This window comes from Danio rerio, chromosome 25 (assembly GCF_052040795.2).
Source record: "Danio rerio strain M-AB ecotype USA chromosome 25, GRCz13ab, whole genome shotgun sequence".
Lineage (NCBI taxonomy): Eukaryota > Metazoa > Chordata > Actinopteri > Cypriniformes > Danionidae > Danio > Danio rerio.
This window is the reverse complement of record NC_141045.1, coordinates 5255001-5267500: the sequence shown is the minus strand read 5'-3', so window position 1 is coordinate 5267500 and position 12500 is coordinate 5255001. Positions and strand designations below refer to the sequence as shown.

Here is a 12500-nt window from a genome sequence, read left to right as displayed (position 1 = left end):
CCTCGATTCTTGATACACTTGATGACAGATGAGTTTCCGCTCATAACTGCTTCTTGTCTGTCAAAAACTGCGACTGCTTTCCCTGAAACTGCCGCCTGTGAGTATTATCTGTCTCTGTGTGTGTGTTCAGATATCTAGAAGTCACCCGTTATTGTCATGTGTTGTGCTGTAGTTGTGTTTGCAGACGTGCACAAACGCATGCTTGGCTGCATATCAAGGACATGCTGCAAACAAAGCCAAAACCATCATTGAATATCTGTCCTTTGGCATCTTTTATTAGCGTATTTGCTGAAAGCTCACATAAGAATCCCTCAAATGTATTATGGATATTTTTTAAGATGTTTTTTAATATTATTATAATAAATTGTTTTTATTAAATTATTCATTCATTTATTTATTTTTTTATTCATTTATTTGCTTTTTCATTTATTTATTTGTTTATTCATTTATTCATTCATTCATTCATTCATTCAATTTTTTGTTTATTCACTCATTTATTTATTTATTCATTTATTTATTTGTTTATTTATTCATTTATTTATTTGTTTGTTCATTTATTTATCTATTTTTTTATCCATTCATTTATTTATTCATTTATTTATTTGTTTATTCATTTATTCATTCATGCAGTCATTTATTTATTTGTTTGTTCATTTATTTATCTATTTATTTATTTATTTTTTATTCATTCATTTATTTATTCATTTATTTATTTGTTTTTTTAATTTATTCATTTGTATTCATTTATGTATTTGTTTATTCATTTATTTATTTGTTTATTTATTAATTTATTAATTTGTTTATTAATTAATTAATTTATTCATTTATTTATTCATGCATTTATTTGTTTATTCATTTATTCATTTATTTGTTTTTTTATTTATTTATTCATTTATTAATTAATTTTTTGTTTATTCATTTATTAGTTTGTTTGTTTAAGAATTAATTAATTTGTTTATTTATGTATTAATGTATTTATTTGTTTATTTATTTGCTTGTTATTCATTTATTTATGTGTATTTATTTGTTTATTCATTTATTTGTTTGTTTATTTATTTGTTTGTTTATTAATTCATTTATTTGTTTATTCATTCATTTATTTGATTATTTATTTATTATCTTTTAAAGGCATATTTTCTTGGATCCCAGTTGCTTTAGATGATAAGAAATTCATCAAATATATTATTAAAGATGTTTTTTCAATATTTTCTAATAATTTGTGTTTATTTATTTTTATTTTTTCATTTATTCATTCATTCATTAGTTCGTTCAATCATTTATTTTATAAATAATTTATTAATTTATTTATTCATGCATTTATTTATTCATTCATTTATTAGTTTGTTTACTTATAGCAGGTCGCACACCAGAAGCGCCGCGCAGCGCCATGCATTTTAGAATTCTAAACATGGGTTCCAATCAGGATACACACACCGGCGCCGCAAGTCGGCGGCTATTTTTTTTATATTTAAAAAATATAAATATTTATCTTTTTTTTTTTATATTTTTTTTATATTTATTAATCTATTCATTTATTTATTTATAATTTATTATCTTTTTAATGCATATTTGCTTGGAGTTCAGTTACTTTATATGATAAGAAATTAGTCAAATGCTTTTAGATATTTTTAATAATTTTTTTACGAATTAATTAATTTATTTATTCAGTCATTATTTATTTATTTATTTATTTATTTTATTTATGCATTAATTAATATTAATTTTAGTTCATATTCTAATTAAGTTTAGTTTTTTATATAGTAGTTGATTATCATGCTCATTTTTAGCGTTTTTTTTTTGCTAGAAAAATAATATTTACATGAAGCTCAGTTGCACAAAGTATTGCAATTTTGAATAATACATTCATTAGTGAATTATTTTTTATATTTTAGAGTAATATATAAATATTATTTATCATATTTATTACATCTAATATCTTATTTATTTTGTAAATGTATGCATTCATTTTGTTTCCATTTTAGAACAAAACTGACCAAAAATTATAATTTTCTTATATTAATTATTACTTATACTAATTGATTTATTATTTTATTAGTATTTGTTTCACTATAAAAGCATCATGTATGCATCCATCAATGACATCTCTGTTTTACCATGTTTTTATCAGGCCAATTGTGCATCACTGTACTGCTCTTACATTCCATTTGCTTGTTAATTAGTGTATTGATTCAAACATGGTTTAAATTGCTAATTGAGTTTGGTCTCAAGGTGAATCACAAATCATTAACCTTGTACCACCATGATATATAATATTACCATGTTCTTTTAGACATAATACATATTTAGATACTATTGTTTTCTTTAATTATCTATCTATCTATCTATCTATCTATCTATCTATCTATCTGTCTGTCTGTCTGTCTGTCTGTCTGTCTGTCTGTCTGTCTGTCTGTCTGTCTGTCTGTCTGTCTGTCTGTCTGTCTGTCTGTCTGTCTGTTTGTCTGTCTGTCTCTGTCTGTCTGTCTGTCTGTCTATCTATCTATCTGTATATCTCTCTGTGTGTGTGTGTGTGTGTGTGTGTGTGTGTGTGTGTGTGTGTGTGTGTGTGTGTGTGTGTAAAAAAATTCCCATTATGTAATCCAGATTTTATAATCCATTACTAGGATATTGCTATCATTATACCATGGCATCGATGACTCTGTATGTTTGAATGAGTCAGTGTTTGGCTGAATATGAGGGATATGAGCTGTGACATCAGCATATCTGGATGTGTTTACATGTTTGAGGGCATGTCGTTAGTTCACGTCTCACACTTTTTCTGCTAGTAACATTTGTAATAGCCGTAAAACATGCGTGCTGGACAGGTTTGTTGTTAAAGGGTGTGTTAAGTGTCGCTTTAATTCAATTATTGATCCAGGGGCTCTAAACTGCTGATTGATGATAATGTGGAGGATTTGGACTCGGCTGTTATAGTGTATGCTAATACATGGTGTGTGTGTTTTTTTTTAGGGTTAAAAAAATACAGTCCCTAGAATGGAGGGTTGTTTTATATTTCATTTTCATATAGATTCCCCAGTTCCCCAGATAATAATTTTTAAATTCTTTACATTTATATAGTGTTTTTCTGGACACTCAAAGCGCTATACACTTTCTTGTGAGGGACTCTTCTCATCCACCGCCAGTGTGCAGCATCCACCTGGATGACGCAATGGCAGCCATATTGACAGCACTACACACCATCTGATTGGTGGAAAGGAGACCGTTATGAAGACAGTTATGATGTGGGGACGGTTAGGAAGCCGTGATAGACAGAGGCTAGTGGGCAGATTTGGCCAGGATACCGGGGTTAAACCCTCTACTCTTTTTCGAAGGACATCCTGGGATCTTTAATGACCACAGAGAGTCAGGACCTCGGTTTAACGTCTCATCTAAAAGAAGGTGCTCACTGAGCGGTATAGAGTCCCAGCTGGAGCATTAGGACCCACACGGACCACAGGTTGGGCGCCCCCTGCTGGTCTCACTAACACCACTTTCAACAGCAACCAAGTGTTCCCATGTGGTCTCCCATCCAGGTACTGACCGGGTGCAGCCTTGCTTAGCTTCAGTGGGCGACCATGTAAAAATGTAACCTAATATTTATTTATTTATATATTTATTTATTTAGTATCTACTCGTATTGAAATATTATGTATTTTTGAAATATTATGTTATTATTATGTAATAGGTCTTTATCTGTATTGATCTTGGCATGAAACAGCCATAAGTTGCTGAATTGGTGGTAAATAAACAAATATATGAGTTTAATATCTCATGTATAAATTTGCATATTATTATATTTGTTAAAATTTTGAAAAAATACAAATGAGATTTTGTTTAGTTTATTACAGGGGCATTGCTGGACATGAAGCTCTACTGTGGCACAGCTCCCCCTAAACATATATATAAAGAACAGTATTATTGTTATTATACAATTATTATTCTAAATAAATAACAGAAATTAATCCTAAATGTACCGAGGAAAACAAGAAAAAAAAAAAAAAAACAGAACTCGAGTGATGCTAAGGTAATTTAAGAAATTTTTTGCATGAATATTAATTTAGTTTGAATGAAATTCTCTAGACAATTTTATAGAATACTAAAAAATTTTATTTATAAATTTATTATAATTATGACTGGCAGCTAGCTCTATGCAACTCTCGCATGATCGCCCTCTTGAAGCTAAGCAGGGCTGCGCCCGGTCAGTGCCTGGATGGGAGACCACATGGTAAAGCTAGGTTGCTGCCGGAAGAGGTGTTAGTGAGGCCAGCAGGGGGCGCCAAACCTGCGGTCTGTGTGGGTCCTAATGCCCCAGTATAGTGACGGGGATTCTATACTGCTCAGTGAGCGCCGTCTTTCAAATGAGACGTTAAACTGAGGTCCCGACTCTCTGTGGTCATTAAAAATCCTTCGAAATGTCCTTCGAAAAAGACTTAGGGGTTTCCCCCTGGCATCCTGGTCTCTGTCCATCAAAGCCTCTTAACCCTCCCCATATCATAATTGGCTTCATCACTGTCTGCTCTCCACCAATCAGCTGGTGTGTGGTGTGTGGTCTGGCGCAAAATGGCTGCCGTCGCGTCATCCAGGTGGATGCTGCACACTGGTGGTGGATGAGGAGATCCCCCCCCCCTATGTGTAAAACACTTTTAAGTGCCCAGAAAAGCGCTATATAAATGTAAGGAATTGTTATTATGTGTTGTCTTAGACCCAACTCATGGCCGAGAATTAGGTTTTTTAAGTCAAACCTTAATAAAGTCCCGGCTGGGCCAGTTGGCATTTCTGTGTGGAGTTTGCAAGTTCTCCCCGTGTTGGCGTGGGTTTCCTCCGGGTGCTCCGGTTTTTCCCACAGTCCAAACACAAGCGCTAAAGGGGAATTGAATAAACTAAATTGGCTATAGTGTATGTGTTTAAATGAGAGTGTATGGGTGTTTACCAGTACTGGGTTGTTACTGGAAAGGCATCCGCTGCATAATGCATACGCTGGTTTGCAATTGAACTCAATAGTTGGCGGTGCATTACGCTGTGGCGACCTCTGAATTAGAGACTAAGCCGAAGAAAAATAAATGATTGAATCTTCAAATTAGCCTGATACAAAAATAATCACACAAAAAATTGAAAGAAATTTTACAAATTAGCCTTGAAATTTTACAATAAATAAAATATATTTGACAAAGTTTCTGTCTAAATATTGCTTAAAAACAAGAAGTGAATAATAGCTTCTTAATTTTCAAATCATGATTAAAATCTTGTGGCGGTCGTATGTAGTTTGAATATTTTTAGTCCACATCATGCCAAATTAGCAATGAAATGTCACGAAATGTCACGAAAGTTGTGGCATTTTTGCCTTGTAGTCCAAATCAGGTTTAATGTTGCTCCGGCTTCTGCATGTTTTAAAGTAAAAAAGCTTCTGCTTAAACAATAATTGTGTCTTTGAGTTTGTCCTACAGTCGCTATTTCGAGCATTAAATTATTTTCTATTCATTTTTCTGCCTTATATTGTCTCTGGGGTTAGTCAGTAGTAATTATAGAGTGTGTGTATGTGTGTGTATATGTGTGTGTGTGTGTGTGAGACTGCTGTCCCCTCCGGCTGACTGACTCATGTGTGTGTTTGTGTGTGAGCTGTGCACATCTGGGTGATTCTTGGACTGTCCTTTTTCATTTAAATCAGTGTGTCAGACTCTGGAGACGTGATGATTTTCGACTGAGATGTTGGGAATATGAGCATCCTGATGCAAGATCCTGCTAAAACCTGCTTTACAGTGCAATTAGTTGCTTACGATGGACTCCATGCACAATAACTGGTTAACCCTCCACACCAAGTAAAGGAATAAAGGATATTCAGGAGGTTGTTATCACAGAATGAAGCCTGACAGGTTTATCAGCAGTCCAACACAAAGTGAAACACTGTTGCTTGAGACTGAAGGGTGTTATTCTGTGAAAACAACCGTGCTGGATGTACTTTATCCTGTTTATTACCAGTGGTGGGACTCACAGGTACTCACAATACAATATTATCATCATATTTTGACCACTAGTTTTTAAGACTGATGGGTGTTTTTCTGCGAAAACAACCGTGTTGGATGTACTTTATCCCGCTTATTACTAGGTACGGGAATTACGAGACTCACGATACAATAATATCATGGTATTTTGACCACTGTTGTATTAGACTAAATAGTGTTATTCTGTGAAAACAACCGTGCTGGATGTACTTTATCCTGTTTATAACTAGGGGTGGGACTCACAGGTACTCACGATACAATATTATCATGATATTTTGACCACTGTTGTTTAAGACTGAAGGGTTTTATTCTATGGAGACAACCGTGCTGCATGTACTTTATCCTGCTTATTACTAGTGGTGGGACTCAGGTACTCACAAGACAATAATATCATGAAATTTTGACCACTAGTTTTTAAGACTGATGGGTGTTTTTCTGCGTAAACAACCGTGTTGGATGTACTTTATCCTGCTTATTACTAGGTGTGGGAATTACGAGACTCACGAGACAATAATATCATGGTATTTTGAGCACTGTAGTATCAGACTAAATAGTGTTATTCTGTGAAAACAACTGTGTTGGATGTACTTTATCCTGCTTATTACTAGGTGTGGGAATTACGAGACTCACGAGACAATAATATCATGGTATTTTGAGCACTGTAGTATCAGACTAAATAGTGTTATTCTGTGAAAACAACTGTGTTGGATGTACTTTATCCTGCTTATTACTAGGTGTGGGAATTACGAGACTCACGAGACAATAATATCATGGTATTTTGAGCACTGTTGTATCAGACTAAATAGTGTTATTCTGTGAAAACAACTGTGTTGGATGTACTTTATCCTGTTTATTACTAGGTGTGGGACTCATAGGTACTCATGATACAATATTATCAAGAAGTTTTGACCACTGATTTTTAAGACTGAAGTGTTTTATTCTGCGAAAACCGTTCTGGATGTACTTTATCCCGTTTATTACTAGGGGTGGGACTCACAGGTACTCACGATACAATATTATCATGATATTTTGACCACTGTTGTTTAAGACTGAAGGGTTTTATTCTATGGAGACAACCGTGCTGCATGTACTTTATCCTGCTTATTACTAGTGGTGGGACTCAGGTACTCACAAGACAATAACATCATGAATTTTGACCACTAGTTTTTAAGGCTGATGGGTGTTTTTCTGTGAAAACAACCTTGTTGGATGTACTTTATCCCACTTATTATTGGTGTGGGAGTTACGAGACTCACGAGACAATAATATCATGGTATTTTGACCAATTTTGTATTAGACTAAATAGTGTTATTCTGTGAAAACAACCGTGTTGAATGTACTTTATCCCGCTTATTACTAGGTGTGGGACTCATAGGTACTCATGATACAATATTATCATGAAGTTTTGACCACTGATTTTTAAGACTGAAGTGTTTTATTCTGCGAAAACCGTGCTGGATGTACTTTATCCTGTTTATTATTTATGGTGGGACTCACAGGTACTCACGATACGATATTATCACAATATTATCACTCCGATATATTGTGATATCAGTGATTGTGCAATATATATATCATAAGTAAACCATTCACAATATATCCTGATATCTGTAAATCAAGAGAAAAAAATGCATCAAAATATGTATTTTTTTTATTACCAGCACATTTTATAGAATTGCAAAACTGCACAGCTGTCAAGCAAGCTTAAAATGCTGATGTGCCGAGAGCATTTTGTGTCAGAAAAAGGTCACATCTCTAAATTAGTCTGCGAAAACAACCGTGCTGAATGTACTTTATCCTGCTTATTACTAGGGGTGGGACTCACAGGTAAACTCACGCTAAAAAATATTATTACGATATTTTGTTCTCAATAACAATATATCATAATAATATAGTATTGTAAGTTTACGTTTACGCTGGCGGTCATGGTGATTTGAATTTCCTGGGGGAGCCTGTGTTATTTAGCAGTGGTTATCTGGGAATAACATATATTGGAATATTGTGACTGACCAATTCACAATTGAGTATTATGTATTGAGCATTTATGTTATTTTTTAAAATATCATATATAAATAGTTTTCTTATAAATAATTATAAATAAATTAAATAAATAAATGTGTTTTTAGATGTTATATAACTATAACAATTGAAATATATACAAATATATCAGCATCAAAAACAGTGCTTATAAAAAGAAAGTCGTCATAACCTGTGAATATCTATACCTTTACTCACCCTGCTTTCAAAAGACTTGCAGAATAAATTTGTAGAAAAGCACAGATTAGGAGAGGCAAAAAAAATAATTTAAAGGCTGGAAAAGTTATTTGGATTGTGATTTGATTTCAGAGATAATTATTTCAAAGGGATTAACATTTCATCTGAAAGACGGCACTCACAGAACAGTTTAGATTCCCCATCAATATACTGGGGCATTAGGACCCACACAGACCATGTGAGAATGTAATGTAATTTTTATTTATTTGTTTATGTGTTTATTTATTTAGTATCTACTCTATGAAGTTGTTTTTAAAGTTGTTATTGCGTACAATGTTTTCATCTGTATTGATCTTGCCATGAAGTAGCCATAAGTTGCTGATTTGGCAATAAATTCACAAACAAAATGTTTGACTTTAGTATCTTATGTTTAAATTTAACAATGATTTTTTTGTTTGTTTTTTAAGTTAAATTTTTACAAAACTACAAATCAGATTTCATTTAGTTTATTATTTAAAATAAAACGATAAATTCATATTGTGAATCGAATCAAAAAATTAATTTTCGCTTTCATTAAGTTTTTAAATATTTTAAAATTTAATTTTATTTTATTTTATTATAAATTTTTTATTTTATTTACTTCACACTAGCGGTCAAGGTGATTTGAAGTTCCCGGAAGAGCCTGGGTTATTTAGCAGCGATTATCTGGGAATAACATAACTTAAAATGTTGCGACTGACCAATTCACAATTGAGTATTATGTATTGAGCATTTATGTTGTTTTTAAAATATCATATATGAATTGTTTTCTTATAAATAAATTAAATAAATGTATTTTTAGATTTTAGAAAGTAATTATTTCAAAGGGATGTGATGATTTTCTATAGGCACTGTATATATGTAAATTACACCATTTTTATTTCACTAACTTACTAGGTGCTGAATGTGAAAACACCAGAGAAAACTCAACACCACCATCTAATCGACTGTAAAAAAAAATTATTTTGTTATTCAAGCAAATAGTATATTAACATTTTGCCAATATATCAGTATAAGCATTCATATATTAATATAATAATGCCACTGAAAAAAACAATATATGTATATTTATATATATATATTTTAGCAACCCTTTTGTTCTCTCAAAGAGTTTTATCAGTTGTATCTTTAAAAAAATCATAAATACATTCATCTCTAAATTATAGTCCAGTACTTGGATTTGTTTGTACCTTTGCATGTCTGCATGCAGAGATACACAACGCGCTCAGTGAACTCAGACCGTGTCCTTGCTCAGGGAGTTTCCTGTAGACACGCAGCCCTCAACCAATCACTGCGCAGTTTAGGCAGCGTGTCATAACTGCTGGCTAGCGCTAATGATCCTCCTGCCCTCCGACCCCAGTGAACCTCCGGCCGTGTCCGCAGAGACGCTACAGCAGCAGCCCACGGCCTCCTCAGACGACGGATCCGATCAGACACTAGCACTGCCGGACAGAGGTTTTAACTACGCTAAAACAGGCTCTACAGATGAGCCCTCAGAACAGAACGATAGACTGGGCCTGTCTTTACTGTTCTTAGCAGTGTTGTAACTGTTATATTTACTATTCAGTTACTACTCAATGCACATCAGATTATATGACTAGGGAGGAACTTTGTACAGCATTGAACAAAACTTTTTTTTCCCCTGTTTGTTCAAGCTACTTATTTAAAATGAGCTTAATTAACACAATTCATGAGATTTTTTTGAGGACAGCTTAATTTTTTATGTTCAATCCACTTAAATTTGTTTGTGTTGGGACAACATGAATGACTTTTGTGGAACCCTGCATTATTTAAAGTGTAATTTTGGTCCTTTTCATTTTACAAACACCTCACTAAAACTTGTACTATCTAGTAAAACTGATTCAAGGTCAAGTTAAAAAAACATAAAACGTGTTCAGTGTTTCACCACTGGAGAGCAATCTGAACGAATCATTTACATTTTATAACATTATGCAGATCGCTCCCCAGTGGCTAACGATTAAATTTATAAAATGTTTTAAAACGGGTATGATTTAACAAAGTTCACTGAAATCATGTGACCTTCTCAATTTGATCTGAGCTCTAAAGCACTGATTCGAAACTGAAATTAAAGATTCGTAAACGTTTCGAAGCTTCATGAAGCAGTGCTACAACAACCAACGCAAACTCACAGCAATTCGTAACTTTTTTTATTTAGTGACGGATTTGTATGAATTCGTACAATATAATTCGTACAATTTAGCATGATTTGCTCATCACACAATGATGGTTGGGTTTAGAGGCGGGGTTGCGTGTCACCCCTCATTTATAAAGTCATACATTTTCGTACGACTTTACGACTTTACTGTACGAATTAGCCACTAAACTGACAAAACGTAAAATACTTACGTTTCCTCGTGAGATCAGGCTGATGAAAACAGCCATAACTAAAACACTAGCAGTGTTGGTCAGGGCGAAACAAAACTTTGCAATGTTACTGTGGCTGTATTGGAAATCGCCGCCCTATACCTTTAAATAGTGCACTATTTGATGGATCGTCTATTTGTAGAGGCGTCTGAAACCATACAGGATATTCTGAAGTGCACTCAATCAGTCCCACAATGCACTGCAATAACAATTGCACAACCCACGTACATTTAACAGCTAGAAAATTCCCATAATGCACTGTGAGAATTTTTGCAGAATACATTTCTGTGTTTAAACCCAAGATGGCGTTAACAGCGCAATCCTATCAGTGTAAGTTTCTAAATGAAATATTGCTTAATTAAAGTAACATTCGTATTCATGACAGAATTAAAAAGACTTCCTTTCTTTACTAATAGACAGCTTGCTAAGTGGTAAATACCTATCACTGGGTATGATCGAGAAGATTATGATCTGTTCCAGGGATTTATCAGCCAGCGAAACACAAACAAAACAACATCCCCTATTTACATTCACTTCAAGAGGACTATGTTAGTGGACTAATGTAAGGAATAGTGTGTATAGTGTATGTGCTACTTAAATAGGCTAATTTGCAACAGGTGGAACTCTAATCCGTGCATTGGGTTGTGGGAAATGTAGTCTTGTTTTTTTGTCAGGTTTGCAATGATGCGATTCCTCTCGATTCCATTTGGTTTGGTTCATGGCTAATACCACTTTAAACAAAACATCATTTTTGAATGGATGACTGGAAAATATACAGTACGTCCAGTTTGAAGGCACTGGGATACGGGCAGCATTAGTGCGCTCCAATAGGAACTTTTATTGCATTGAATGTGGCTGTATCACAATTGTCTCCAGGAGGTTGTTTATAGAGTGTAGATGTTTGTGTACATGAAAGAAAATCAAAATGCTTCTTTACTAATAGACAGCTCGCTAGGTGTTATATTACTATTACAGGGTCTGACTAAGAAGTTTAAAGTCAAATCCGTCTGAGGGATTTATCAACTAGCAAAACATAAACAAAGCAACATCCCTACTTCTTTACATTCACTTCTATGAGTGGACTTAATTAGTGGACTAATGTAGGTAATAGTAATTTAGGGGCGATATTGGATACAGCATGTGTAAAATAGGCTAATTTGGAACAGGTGGCACTGTAATCAGTGCAATGGATTGTGGGAAATGTAGTCTTGTGTTTTTGTCAGATTTTCATTCACTTCGTTGCTTCAAATCAAGGTTTGTAGTGATGTGATTCCTCTTAATTCCATTTGGTTTGGTTCATGGCTAATACCACTTTAAAAAAAGAATTCATTTTTGAATGAATGACTGAAAAATATACAGTACCTCCAGATTGAAGGCGCTGGCGCATATGGGCAGCATTATTGCGCTCCAATGGGAATTTCTGTTGCATTTCAACTTGAAGCCTCAATGTGGGCTGTGTCACAATTGTCTCCAGGAGGTTGTTTATGGATTGTAAATGTTTGTGTACATAAAAGAATTCAAAAGTCTTTGTTTCTTTACTAATAGACAGCTCGCTAAGTGTTAAATTACTATCACAGGGTCTGACGAAGAAGTTTAAAATCAAATCCGTCTGAGGGATTTATCAACCAGCAAAACATGAGCAAGGCAACATCCCTACTTCTTTACATTCACTTCTTTGAGTAGACTATATTAGCAGACTAATGTAGAGAATAGTAAATGAGGGGCGATTTCAGGTACAGCATGTGTAAAATAGGCTTATTTGGAACAGGTGACACTGTAATCAGTGCAGTGGGTTGTGGGAAATGTAGTCTTGTGTTTTTGTCAGATTTTCATTCACTTCGTTGCTTTTAATCAAAGTTTGTA

General features: G+C 33.8%; 1 protein-coding gene across 39 annotated transcripts in view; it reads left to right on the top strand.

Annotated features, from left to right (window-relative positions):
* The window catches only part of syt7a (synaptotagmin VIIa), a 214020-nt gene that overhangs the window by 110260 nt on the left and 91260 nt on the right, over nt 1-12500 (top strand). For 2 of the 39 annotated variants that reach the window (XM_087311469.1, XM_087311456.1), the window contains exon 1: nt 1-97. This exon is cut by the window's left edge. The exons of the other annotated variants lie outside the window; for them this stretch is intronic. The gene's annotated coding sequence lies outside the window, so the exon portion shown is untranslated. The remainder of the gene's footprint in view (nt 98-12500) is intronic. 39 annotated transcript variants of the gene reach the window in all.